This window comes from Rhinichthys klamathensis, unplaced genomic scaffold (genome assembly GCF_029890125.1).
Source record: "Rhinichthys klamathensis goyatoka isolate OS25496 unplaced genomic scaffold, OSU_Roscu_1.1 h1tg000479l_1, whole genome shotgun sequence".
Classification (NCBI taxonomy): domain Eukaryota; kingdom Metazoa; phylum Chordata; class Actinopteri; order Cypriniformes; family Leuciscidae; genus Rhinichthys; species Rhinichthys klamathensis.
In genome coordinates this window covers 925,632-935,000 of record NW_026606967.1, presented here as the reverse complement: position 1 = coordinate 935,000, position 9,369 = coordinate 925,632, and the positions used below count along the sequence as shown (strand labels likewise).

The window sequence follows — 9,369 nt, the reverse complement described above, 5'->3', positions numbered from 1 at the left end:
AAGAAAGAAAGGGATTAGTTAGAAAGAAAGAAAGAAAGAAAGAAGGATAGATTAGTTAGTTAGAAAGAAAGATAGATTAGTCAGAAAGAAAGATAGATAGATTAGTTAGAAAGATAGATAGATGTGTTAGTTAGAAAGAAAGATAGATTAGTTAGAAAGAAAAAAGATAGATAGATTAGTTAGAAAGAAAGATAGATTAGTTAGAATGAAAGAAAGAGTTTAGTTAGAAAGAAAGAAAGAAAGAAAGAAAGGAGGATAGATTTGTTAGTTAGAAAGAAAGATAGATTAGTCAGAAAGAAAGATAGATTAGTTAGAAAGAAAGAAAGAAAGAAAGAAAGAAATATAGATTAGTTAGAAAGAAAAAAGATAGATTGTTAGAAAGAAAAAAGATAGATAGATTAGTTAGAAAGAAAGAAAGATAGATTAGTTAGAAAGAAAGATGGATAGATTAGTTAGAAAGAAAGATAGTTAGATTAGTTAGAAAGAAAGAAAGATAGATTAGTTAGAATGAAAGAAATAGTTTAGTTAGAAAGAAAGAAAGATAGATTAGTCAGAAAGAAAGAAATATGGATAGATTAGTCAGAAAGAAAAAAGATTGATTAGTTAGAAAGAAAGATAGATAGATTAGTTAGAAAGAAAGATAGTTAGATTAGTTAGAAAGAAAGAAAGATAGATTAGTTAGAATGAAAGAAAGAGTTTAGTTAGAAAGAAAGAAAGAAAGAAAGAAAGAAAGAAAGAAAGAAAGAAAGAAAGAAAGAAAGGAGGATAGATTTGTTAGTTAGAAAGAAAGAAAGATTAGTCAGAAAAAGAAAGATAGATTAGTTAGAAAGAAAAAAGATGGATTGTTAGAAAGAAAAAAGATAGATAGATTAGTTAGAAAGAAAGAAAGATAGATTAGTTAGAAAGAAAGATAGATTAGTTAGAAAGAAAAAAGATAGTTTAGTTAGAAAGAAAGAAAGAAAGAAAGATAGATAAGTTAGTTAGAAAGAAAGAAAGAAAGAAAGATAGATAAGTTAGTTAGAAAGAAAAAAAGATAGATTAGTTAGAAAGAAAGAAAGGGATTAGTTAGAAAGAAAGAAAGAAAGAAAGAAGGATAGATTAGTTAGTTAGAAAGAAAGATAGATTAGTCAGAAAGAAAGATAGATAGATTAGTTAGAAAGATAGATAGATGTGTTAGTTAGAAAGAAAGATAGATTAGTTAGAAAGAAAAAAGATAGATAGATTAGTTAGAAAGAAAGATAGATTAGTTAGAAAGAAAGAAAGATAGATTAGTTAGAAAGAAAGAAAGAAAGAAAGAAAGAAAGAAAGAAAGAAAGAAAGGAAGAAAGAAAGGAAGAAGGAAGGATAGATTAGTTAGTTAGAAAGAAAGATAGATTTGTCAGAAAGAAAGATAGATTAATTAGAAAGAAAAAAGATAGATAGATTAGTTAGAAAGAAAGATAGATAGATTACTTAGAAAGAAAAAAAGATAGATTAGTTAGAAAGAAAGATAGATTAGTTAGAAAGAAAGAAAGATAGATTAGTTAGAAAGAAAGAAAGAAAGATAGATTAGTTAGAAAGAAAAAAAGATAGATTAGTTAGAAAGAAAGAAAGATAGATTAGTTAGAAAGAAAGAAAGATAGATTAGTTAGAAAGAAAGATATTTAGATTAGTTAGAAAGAAAGATAGATTGATTAGTTAGAAAGAAAGAAAGAAAGATTAGTTAGAAAGAAAAAAGATAGATTAGTTAGAAAGAAAGAAAGATAGATTAGTCAGAAAGAAAGAAAGATAGATTAGTTAGAAAGAAAAAAGATAGATTAGTTAGAAAGAAAGAAAGATAGATTACTTAGAAAGAAAGAAAGATAGATTAGTTAGAAAGAAAGAAAGATAGATAGATTAGTCAGAAAGAAAGAAAGATAGATTAGTTAGAAAGAAAGATTTAGTAACAGATAGATAGATAGATAGATAGATAGATAGATAGATAGATAGATAGATAGATAGATAGATAGATTAGTACATATAGAATGGTAGTTTAATTGAGTCTTGGGCTTCAGGGAGTTTAGATTTGAGTTTCTGTGTTGTACACTACTGGGCCACCGTAGCCTTGGCTCAATTTGAACATGTTGCAATGAAAGTCAATGGGATTTTTATGGTTTTTAATATTAATTTTTAAGAAATCTGAAAGTCAAATCAGTCTGAAAAGATATAGCAACTCGAGTCAGAACAGTCTGAAGGTCTGACCCGAGTTTGGAGTTTGTAGAGTTAAAGCTCTAGGAGGAGTAGCAGTCAGAAAATTTTGGGTCAGAAGAATAAGAAGAACTAGAAAAAAGTTTGATGAGACAAACTTTAAGTTGGCTTGAGAAAGCCGGACCAGAGATTTTGAAGAAGTTTAAAGTAGTTTGAAGTCGGATAGATGGATTAGTTAGAAAAGAAAAGAAAGATTAGTTAGATAGACAGAAAGATTGGTTTCACTGAAAGAAAGATTAGTTAGAAAGAAAGAAAGATTAGTTAGAAAGAAAGAAAGATTAGTTAGAAAGAAAGAAAGATTAGTTTAAAAAAAGATAAAGAAAGAAAGATTAGTTAGAAAGAAAGAAAGAAAGAAAGAATGAAGAAAGATTAGTTAGAAAGAAAGAAAGAAGAAAGATTAGCTAGAAAGAAAGAAAGAAAGAAAGAAGAAAGATTAGTTAGAAAGAAAGAAAGATTAGTTAGAAAGAAAGAAAGAAAGAAAGAAAGAAAGAAAGAAAGAAAGAAAGAAAAAAGAAAGAAATATTAGGAAGAAAGAAAGATTAGTAAGGAAGAAAGAAAGATGGATTAGTTAGAAAGAAAGAAAGATAATTAGTTAGAAAGATGGATCAGTTAGAAAGAAAGATAGATTAGTAAGAAAGAAAGAAAGATAGATTAGTTAGAAAGAAAGAAAGAAAGAAAGAAAGATTAGTTATAAAGAAAGAAAGAAAGAAAGATTAGAAAGATTAGAAAGAAAGAAGAAAGAAAGATTATGTATAAAGAAAGATTAGTTAAAAGAAAGAAAGAAAGAAAGAAAGAAAGAAAGAAAGATAGATTAGTTAGAAAGAAAGAAAGATAGATTAGTTAGAAAGAAAGAAAGAAAGATTAGGACGAAAGAAAGACTAGGTAGAAAGAAAGAAAGATTAGTTAGAAAAAGAAAGAAAGATTAGTTAGAAAGAAAGAAAGATAGATCAGTTAGAAAGAAAGAAAAGTTAGAAAGAAAGATAGATAGATAACTTAGAAAGATATAAAGAAAGATAGATTAGTTAGAAAGAAAGAAAGAGAGAAAGAAAGACAGATAGATAGAGAAGTTAGAAAGTTAGAAAGTTAGAAAGAAAGAAAGAAAGAAAGAAAAATAGTTAGAAAAAATAAATAAAGAAAGATTAGGTAGACAGAAAGAAAGAAAGATTAGTTAGAAAGAAAGAAAGATAGATCAGTTAGAAAGAAAGAAAAGTTAGAAAGAAAGAAAGAAAAATAGCTAGAAAAAAAGAAAGAAAGAAAGATTAGGTAGAAAGAAAGAAAGAAAGAAAGAAAGAAAGAAAGAAAGAAAGAAAGAAACAGAGAAAGAGATATATTAGTTGGAAAGAAAGATAGATAGATAGATAACTTAGAAAGATATAAAGAAAGATAGATTAGTTAGAAAGAGAGAAAGAAAGATAGATAGATAGATAAGTTAGAAAGTTAGAAAGAAAGAAAGAAAGAAAGAAAGAAAGAAAGAAAGAAAGAAAGAAAAATAGTTAGAAAAAATAAATAAATAAAGATTAGGTAGAAAGAAAGAAAGAAAGATTAGTTAGAAAGAAAGAAAAAAGAAAGAAAGATTAGGTAGATAGATAGAGAGATAGATAGAGAGATAGATAGATTAGTTAGAAAGAAAGAAATATAGATTAAGAAAGAAAGAAAAAAGAAAGAGATTAGATAGAAAGAAAGAAAGATAATTAGTTAGAAAGAAAGATGGATTAGTTAGAAAGAAAGAAAGATTAGTTAGTTAGTTAGAAAGAAAGATAGATTAGTAAGAAAGAAAGAAAGATTAGTTAGAAAGAAAGATAGATCAGAAAGAAAGAAAGATAGATTAGTTAGAAAGAAAGAAAGAAAGATAGATTAGTAAGAAAGAAAGAAAGATTAGTTAGAAAGAAAGATAGATCAGAAAGAAAGAAAGATAGATTAGTTAGAAAGAAAGAAAGAAGGATTGATTAGTTAGAAAGAAAGATAGATCAGTAAGAAAGAAAGAAAGAAAGATTAGTTAGAAAGAAACAAAGAAACAAAGAAAAAGAAAGAAAGATTAGGTAGAAAAAAAGAAAGATTAGTAAGAAAGAAAGAAATATGGATTAGTTAGAAAGAAAGAAAGATTAGTTAGAAAGAAAGAAAGAAAGAAAGAAAGAAAGAAAGAAGAAAGATTAGTTAGAAAGAAAGAAAGAAAGAAAGAAACAAAGATTAGTTAGAAAGAAAGAAAGAAAGAAAGAAAGAAAGAAAGAAGAAAGATTAGTTAGAAAGAAAGAAAGAAAGAAAGAAAGAAAGAAAGAAAGAAAGAAAGAAAGAAAGAAGAAAGAAGAAAGATTAGTTAGAAAGAAAGAAAGAAAGAAGAAAGATTAGTTAGAAAGAAAGAAAGAAAGAAAGAAAGAAAAAAAGAAAGAAAGAAGAAAGATTAGTTAGAAAGAAAGAAAGAAAGATTAGTTAGAAAGAAAGAAAGAAAGAAGAAAGATTAGTAAGAAAGAAAGAAAGAAAGAAAGAAAGAAGAAAGATTAGTTAGAAAGAAAGAAAGATTAGTTAGAAAGAAAGAAAGAAAGAAAGAAGAAAGATTAGTTAGAAAGAAAGAAAGATTAGTTAGAAAGAAAGAAAGAAAGAAAGAAAGAAAGAAGAAAGATTAGTTAGAAAGAAAGAAAGAAAGAAAGAAAGAAAGAAAGAAAGAAGAAAGATTAGTAAGAAAGAAAGAAAGATTAGTTAGAAAGAAAGAAAGAAAGAAAGAAAGAAGAAAGATTAGTTAGAAAGAAAGAAAGAAAGAAAGAAAGAAAGAAGAAAGATTAGTTAGAAAAAAAAGAAAGAAAGAAGAAAGATTAGTTAGAAAGAAAGAAAGAAAGAAAGAAAGAAAGAAAGAAGAAAGATTAGTTAGAAAGAAAGAAAGAAAGAAAGAAAGAAAGAAGAAAGATTAGTTAGAAAGAAAGAAAGAAAGAAAGAAAGAAAGAAAGGAAGAAAGATTAGTAAGAAAGAAAGAAAGATTAGTTAGAAAGAAAGAAAGAAAGAAAGAAAGAAAGAAGAAAGATTAGTAAGAAAGAAAGAAAGAAAGAAAGAAAGAAGAAAGATTAGTTAGAAAGAAAGAAAGAAAGAAAGAAGAAAGATTAGTAAGAAAGAAAGAAAGAAAGAAAGAAAGAAAGAAAGAAGAAAGATTAGTTAGAAAGAAAGAAAGATTAGTTAGAAAGAAAGAAAGAAAGAAAGAAAGAAAGAAAGAAGAAAGATTAGTTAGAAAGAAAGAAAGAAAGAAAGAAGAAAGATTAGTTAGAAAGAAAGAAAGAAAGAAAGAAAGAAAGAAGAAAGATTAGTTAGAAAGAAAGAAAGAAAGAAAGAAAGAAGAAAGATTAGTTAGAAAGAAAGAAAGATTAGTTAGAAAGAAAGAAAGAAAGAAAGAAAGAAAGAAAGAAAGAAGAAAGATTAGTTAGAAAGAAAGAAAGAAAGAAAGAAAGAAGAAAGATTAGTTAGAAAGAAAGAAAGAAAGAAAGAAAGAAAGAAAGAAGAAAGATTAGTTAGAAAGAAAGAAAGAAAGAAAGAAAGAAGAAAGATTAGTTAGAAAGAAAGAAAGAAAGAAAGAAGAAAGATTAGTTAGAAAGAAAGAAAGAAAGAAAGAAAGAAAGAAGAAAGATTAGTTAGAAAGAAAGAAAGAAAGAAAGAAAGAAAGAAAGAAGAAAGATTAGTTAGAAAGAAAGAAAGAAAGAAAGAAAGAAGAAAGATTAGTTAGAAAGAAAGAAAGATTAGTTAGAAAGAAAGAAAGAAAGAAAGAAAGAAAGAAGAAAGATTAGTAAGAAAGAAAGAAAGAAAGAAAGAAAGAAAGAAAGAAGAAAGATTAGTTAGAAAGAAAGAAAGAAAGAAAGAAGAAAGATTAGTTAGAAAGAAAGAAAGAAAGAAAGAAAGAAAGAAAGAAGAAAGATTAGTTAGAAAGAAAGAAAGATTAGTTAGAAAGAAAGAAAGAAAGAAAGAAAGAAGAAAGATTAGTAAGAAAGAAAGAAAGAAAGAAAGAAAGAAAGAAAGAAGAAAGATTAGTTAGAAAGAAAGAAAGATTAGTTAGAAAGAAAGAAAGAAAGAAAGAAAGAAAGAAAGAAGAAAGATTAGTTAGAAAGAAAGAAAGAAGAAAGATTAGTTAGAAAGAAAGAAAGAAAGAAAGAAAGAAAGAAAGAAAGAAAGAAAGAAAGAAAGAAAGAAAGAAAGAAGAAAGATTAGTTAGAAAGAAAGAAAGAAAGAAAGAAAGAAGAAAGATTAGTTAGAAAGAAAGAAAGATTAGTTAGAAAGAAAGAAAGAAAGAAAGAAAGAAAGAAAGAAAGAAAGAAAGAAAGAAGAAAGATTAGTTAGAAAGAAAGAAAGAAAGAAAGAAAGAAGAAAGATTAGTTAGAAAGAAAGAAAGAAAGAAAGAAAGAAAGAAAGAAAGAAGAAAGATTAGTTAGAAAGAAAGAAAGAAAGAAAGAAGAAAGATTAGTTAGAAAGAAAGAAAGATTAGTTAGAAAGAAAGAAAGAAAGAAAGAAAGAAAGAAAGAAAGAAGAAAGATTAGTTAGAAAGAAAGAAAGAAAGAAAGAAAGAAAGAAAAAAGAAAGATTAGTTAGAAAGAAAGAAAGAAAGAAAGAAAGAAAGAAGAAAGATTAGTTAGAAAGAAAGAAAGAAAGAAAGAAAGAAGAAAGATTAGTTAGAAAGAAAGAAAGAAAGACAGAAAGAAAGAAAGAAGAAAGATTAGTTAGAAAGAAAGAAAGAAAGATTAGTTAGAAAGAAAGAAAGAAAGAAAGAAAGAAAGAAAGAAAGAAGAAAGATTAGTAAGAAAGAAAGAAAGAAAGAAAGAAAGAAAGAAAGAAAGAAGAAAGATTAGTTAGAAAGAAAGAAAGAAAGATTAGTTAGAAAGAAAGAAAGAAAGAAAGAAAGAAAGAAAGAAAGAAGAAAGATTAGTAAGAAAGAAAGAAAGAAAGAAAGAAAGAAGAAAGATTAGTTAGAAAGAAAGAAAGAAAGAAAGAAGAAAGATTAGTTAGAAAGAAAGAAAGAAAGAAAGAAAGAAGAAAGATTAGTTAGAAAGAAAGAAAGAAAGAAAGAAAGAAAGAAAGAAAGAAAGAAAGAAAGAAGAAAGATTAGTTAGAAAGAAAGAAATAAAGAAGAAAGATTAGTTAGAAAGAAAGAAAGAAAGAAAGAAAGAAAGAAAGAAAGAAAGAAAGAAAGAAAGAAAGAAAAAAGATTAGTTAGAAAGAAAGAAAGAAAGATTAGTAAGAAAGAAGAAAGAAAGAAGAAAGATTAGTTAGAAAGAAAGAAAGAAAGAAAGAAAGAAAGAAAGAAAGAAAGAGAGATTTGTTAGAAAGAAAGAAAGATTAGTTAGAAAGAAAGAAAGATAGATTAGTTAGAAAGAAAGATTAGTTAGAAAGTTAGAAAGAAAGAAAGATAGATTAGTTAGAAAGAAAGAACGATTAGTTAGAAAGAAAGTAAGAAAGAAAGAAAGATTAGTTAGAAAGAAAGATAGATTAGTTAGAAAGAAAGAAAGAAAGATTAGTCAGAAAGAAAGAAAGAAAGATTAGTTAGAAAGAAAGAAAGAAAGATTAGTTAGAAAGAAAGATAGATTAGTTAGAAAGAAAGAAAGATTAGTCAGAAAGAAAGAAAGAAAGAAAGAAAGAAAGAAGAAAGATTAGTTAGAAAGAAAGAAATAAAGAAGAAAGATTAGTTAGAAAGAAAGAAAGAAAGAAAGAAAGAAAGAAAGAAAGAAAGAAAGAAGAAAGATTAGTTAGAAAGAAAGAAAGATTAGTAAGAAAGAAGAAAGAAAGAAGAAAGATTAGTTAGAAAGAAAGAAAGAAAGAAAGAAAGAGAGATTTGTTAGAAAGAAAGAAAGAGAGATTTGTTAGAAAGAAAGAAAGATTAGTTAGAAAGAAAGAAAGATAGATTAGTTAGAAAGAAAGATTAGTTAGAAAGTTAGAAAGAAAGAAAGATAGATTAGTTAGAAAGAAAGAACGATTAGTTAGAAAGTAAGAAAGAAAGATTAGTTAGAAAGAAAGATAGATTAGTTAGAAAGAAAGAAAGAAAGAAAGATTAGTCAGAAAGAAAGAAAGAAAGATTAGTTAGAAAGAAAGAAAGAAAGATTAGTTAGAAATGAAGATAGATTAGTTAGAAAGAAAGAAAGATTAGTCAGAAAGAAAGAAAGATTAGTTAGAAAGAAAGATAGATAGATTAGTTAGAAAGAAAAAAGATAGATTAGTTAGAAAGAAAGATAGATCAGAAAGTTTGAAAGAAAGAAAGATAGATTAGTTAGAAAGAAAGAAAGAAAGATGGATTACTCAGAAAGAAAGAAAGATTAGTTAGAAAGAAAGACTAGTTAGAAAGAAAGAAAGATGGATTACTTAGAAAGAAAGAAAGATTAGTTAGAAAGAAAGAAGGATTGATTAGTTAGAAAGAAAGAAAGATTAGTTAGAAAGAAAGAAAGATAGATTAGTTAGAAAGAAAGAAAGATTAGTTAGAAAGTTAGAAAGAAAGAAAGATTAGTTAGAAAAAAAGATAGATTAGTTAGAAAGAAAGAAAGATTAGTCAGAAAGAAAGAAAGAAAGATTAGTTAGAAAGAAAGATAGATTAGTTAGAAAGAAAGAAAGATTAGTCAGAAAGAAAGAAAGATTAGTTAGAAAGAAAGAAAGATAGATTCGTTAGAAAGATAGATAGATAGATAGATAGATAGATAGATAGATAGATAGATAGATAGATAGATAGATAGATCTAAGTTCATTAGTACATATAGAATGGTAGTTGAATTGAGTCTAGGGCTTCAGGGAGTTTAGATTTGAGTTTCTGTGTTGTACACTACTGGGCCACCGTAGCCTTGGCTCAATTTGAACATGTTGCAATGAAAGTCAATGGGATTTTTATGGTTTTTAATATTAATTTTTAAGAAATCTGAAAGTCAAATCAGTCTGAAAAGATATAGCAACTCGAGTCAGAACAGTCTGAAGGTCTGACCCGAGTTTGGAGTTTGTAGAGTTAAAGGGATACTCCACCAGTTTTTCTTATTAAACTATGTTATTCCCTTAACTAAGACGAGTTGATACATACCTCTCTCGTCTCAGTGCGTGCACTATATCGCTCTGTATTGCCGCAAAACTATGTTAGCACTTAGCTTAGCCCATGCATTAAATATGGGCCAAGCAGAGAAGCGACCAAACACTTCCACGTTT

At 26.0% G+C, this 9,369-nt stretch overlaps 1 long non-coding RNA gene across 8 annotated transcripts in view; it reads left to right on the top strand.

The window, feature by feature from the left end:
* Nucleotides 1-8,551, top strand: part of LOC130072170 (uncharacterized) — a 9,281-nt gene extending 730 nt beyond the window's left edge. For 2 of the 8 annotated variants that reach the window (XR_008804078.1, XR_008804079.1), the window contains exon 2: nucleotides 398-498. This is a non-coding gene — a long non-coding RNA (uncharacterized LOC130072170). Of the gene's footprint in view, nucleotides 1-45; nucleotides 80-397; nucleotides 502-2,764; nucleotides 2,793-3,484; nucleotides 3,541-3,742; nucleotides 3,775-7,508; nucleotides 7,528-8,517 lie in introns of those variants that run through there. The other 6 variants (XR_008804083.1, XR_008804082.1, XR_008804085.1 and 3 more) reach the window with 6 other exon arrangements.
* Nucleotides 8,552-9,369: the final 818 nt, after the last annotated feature.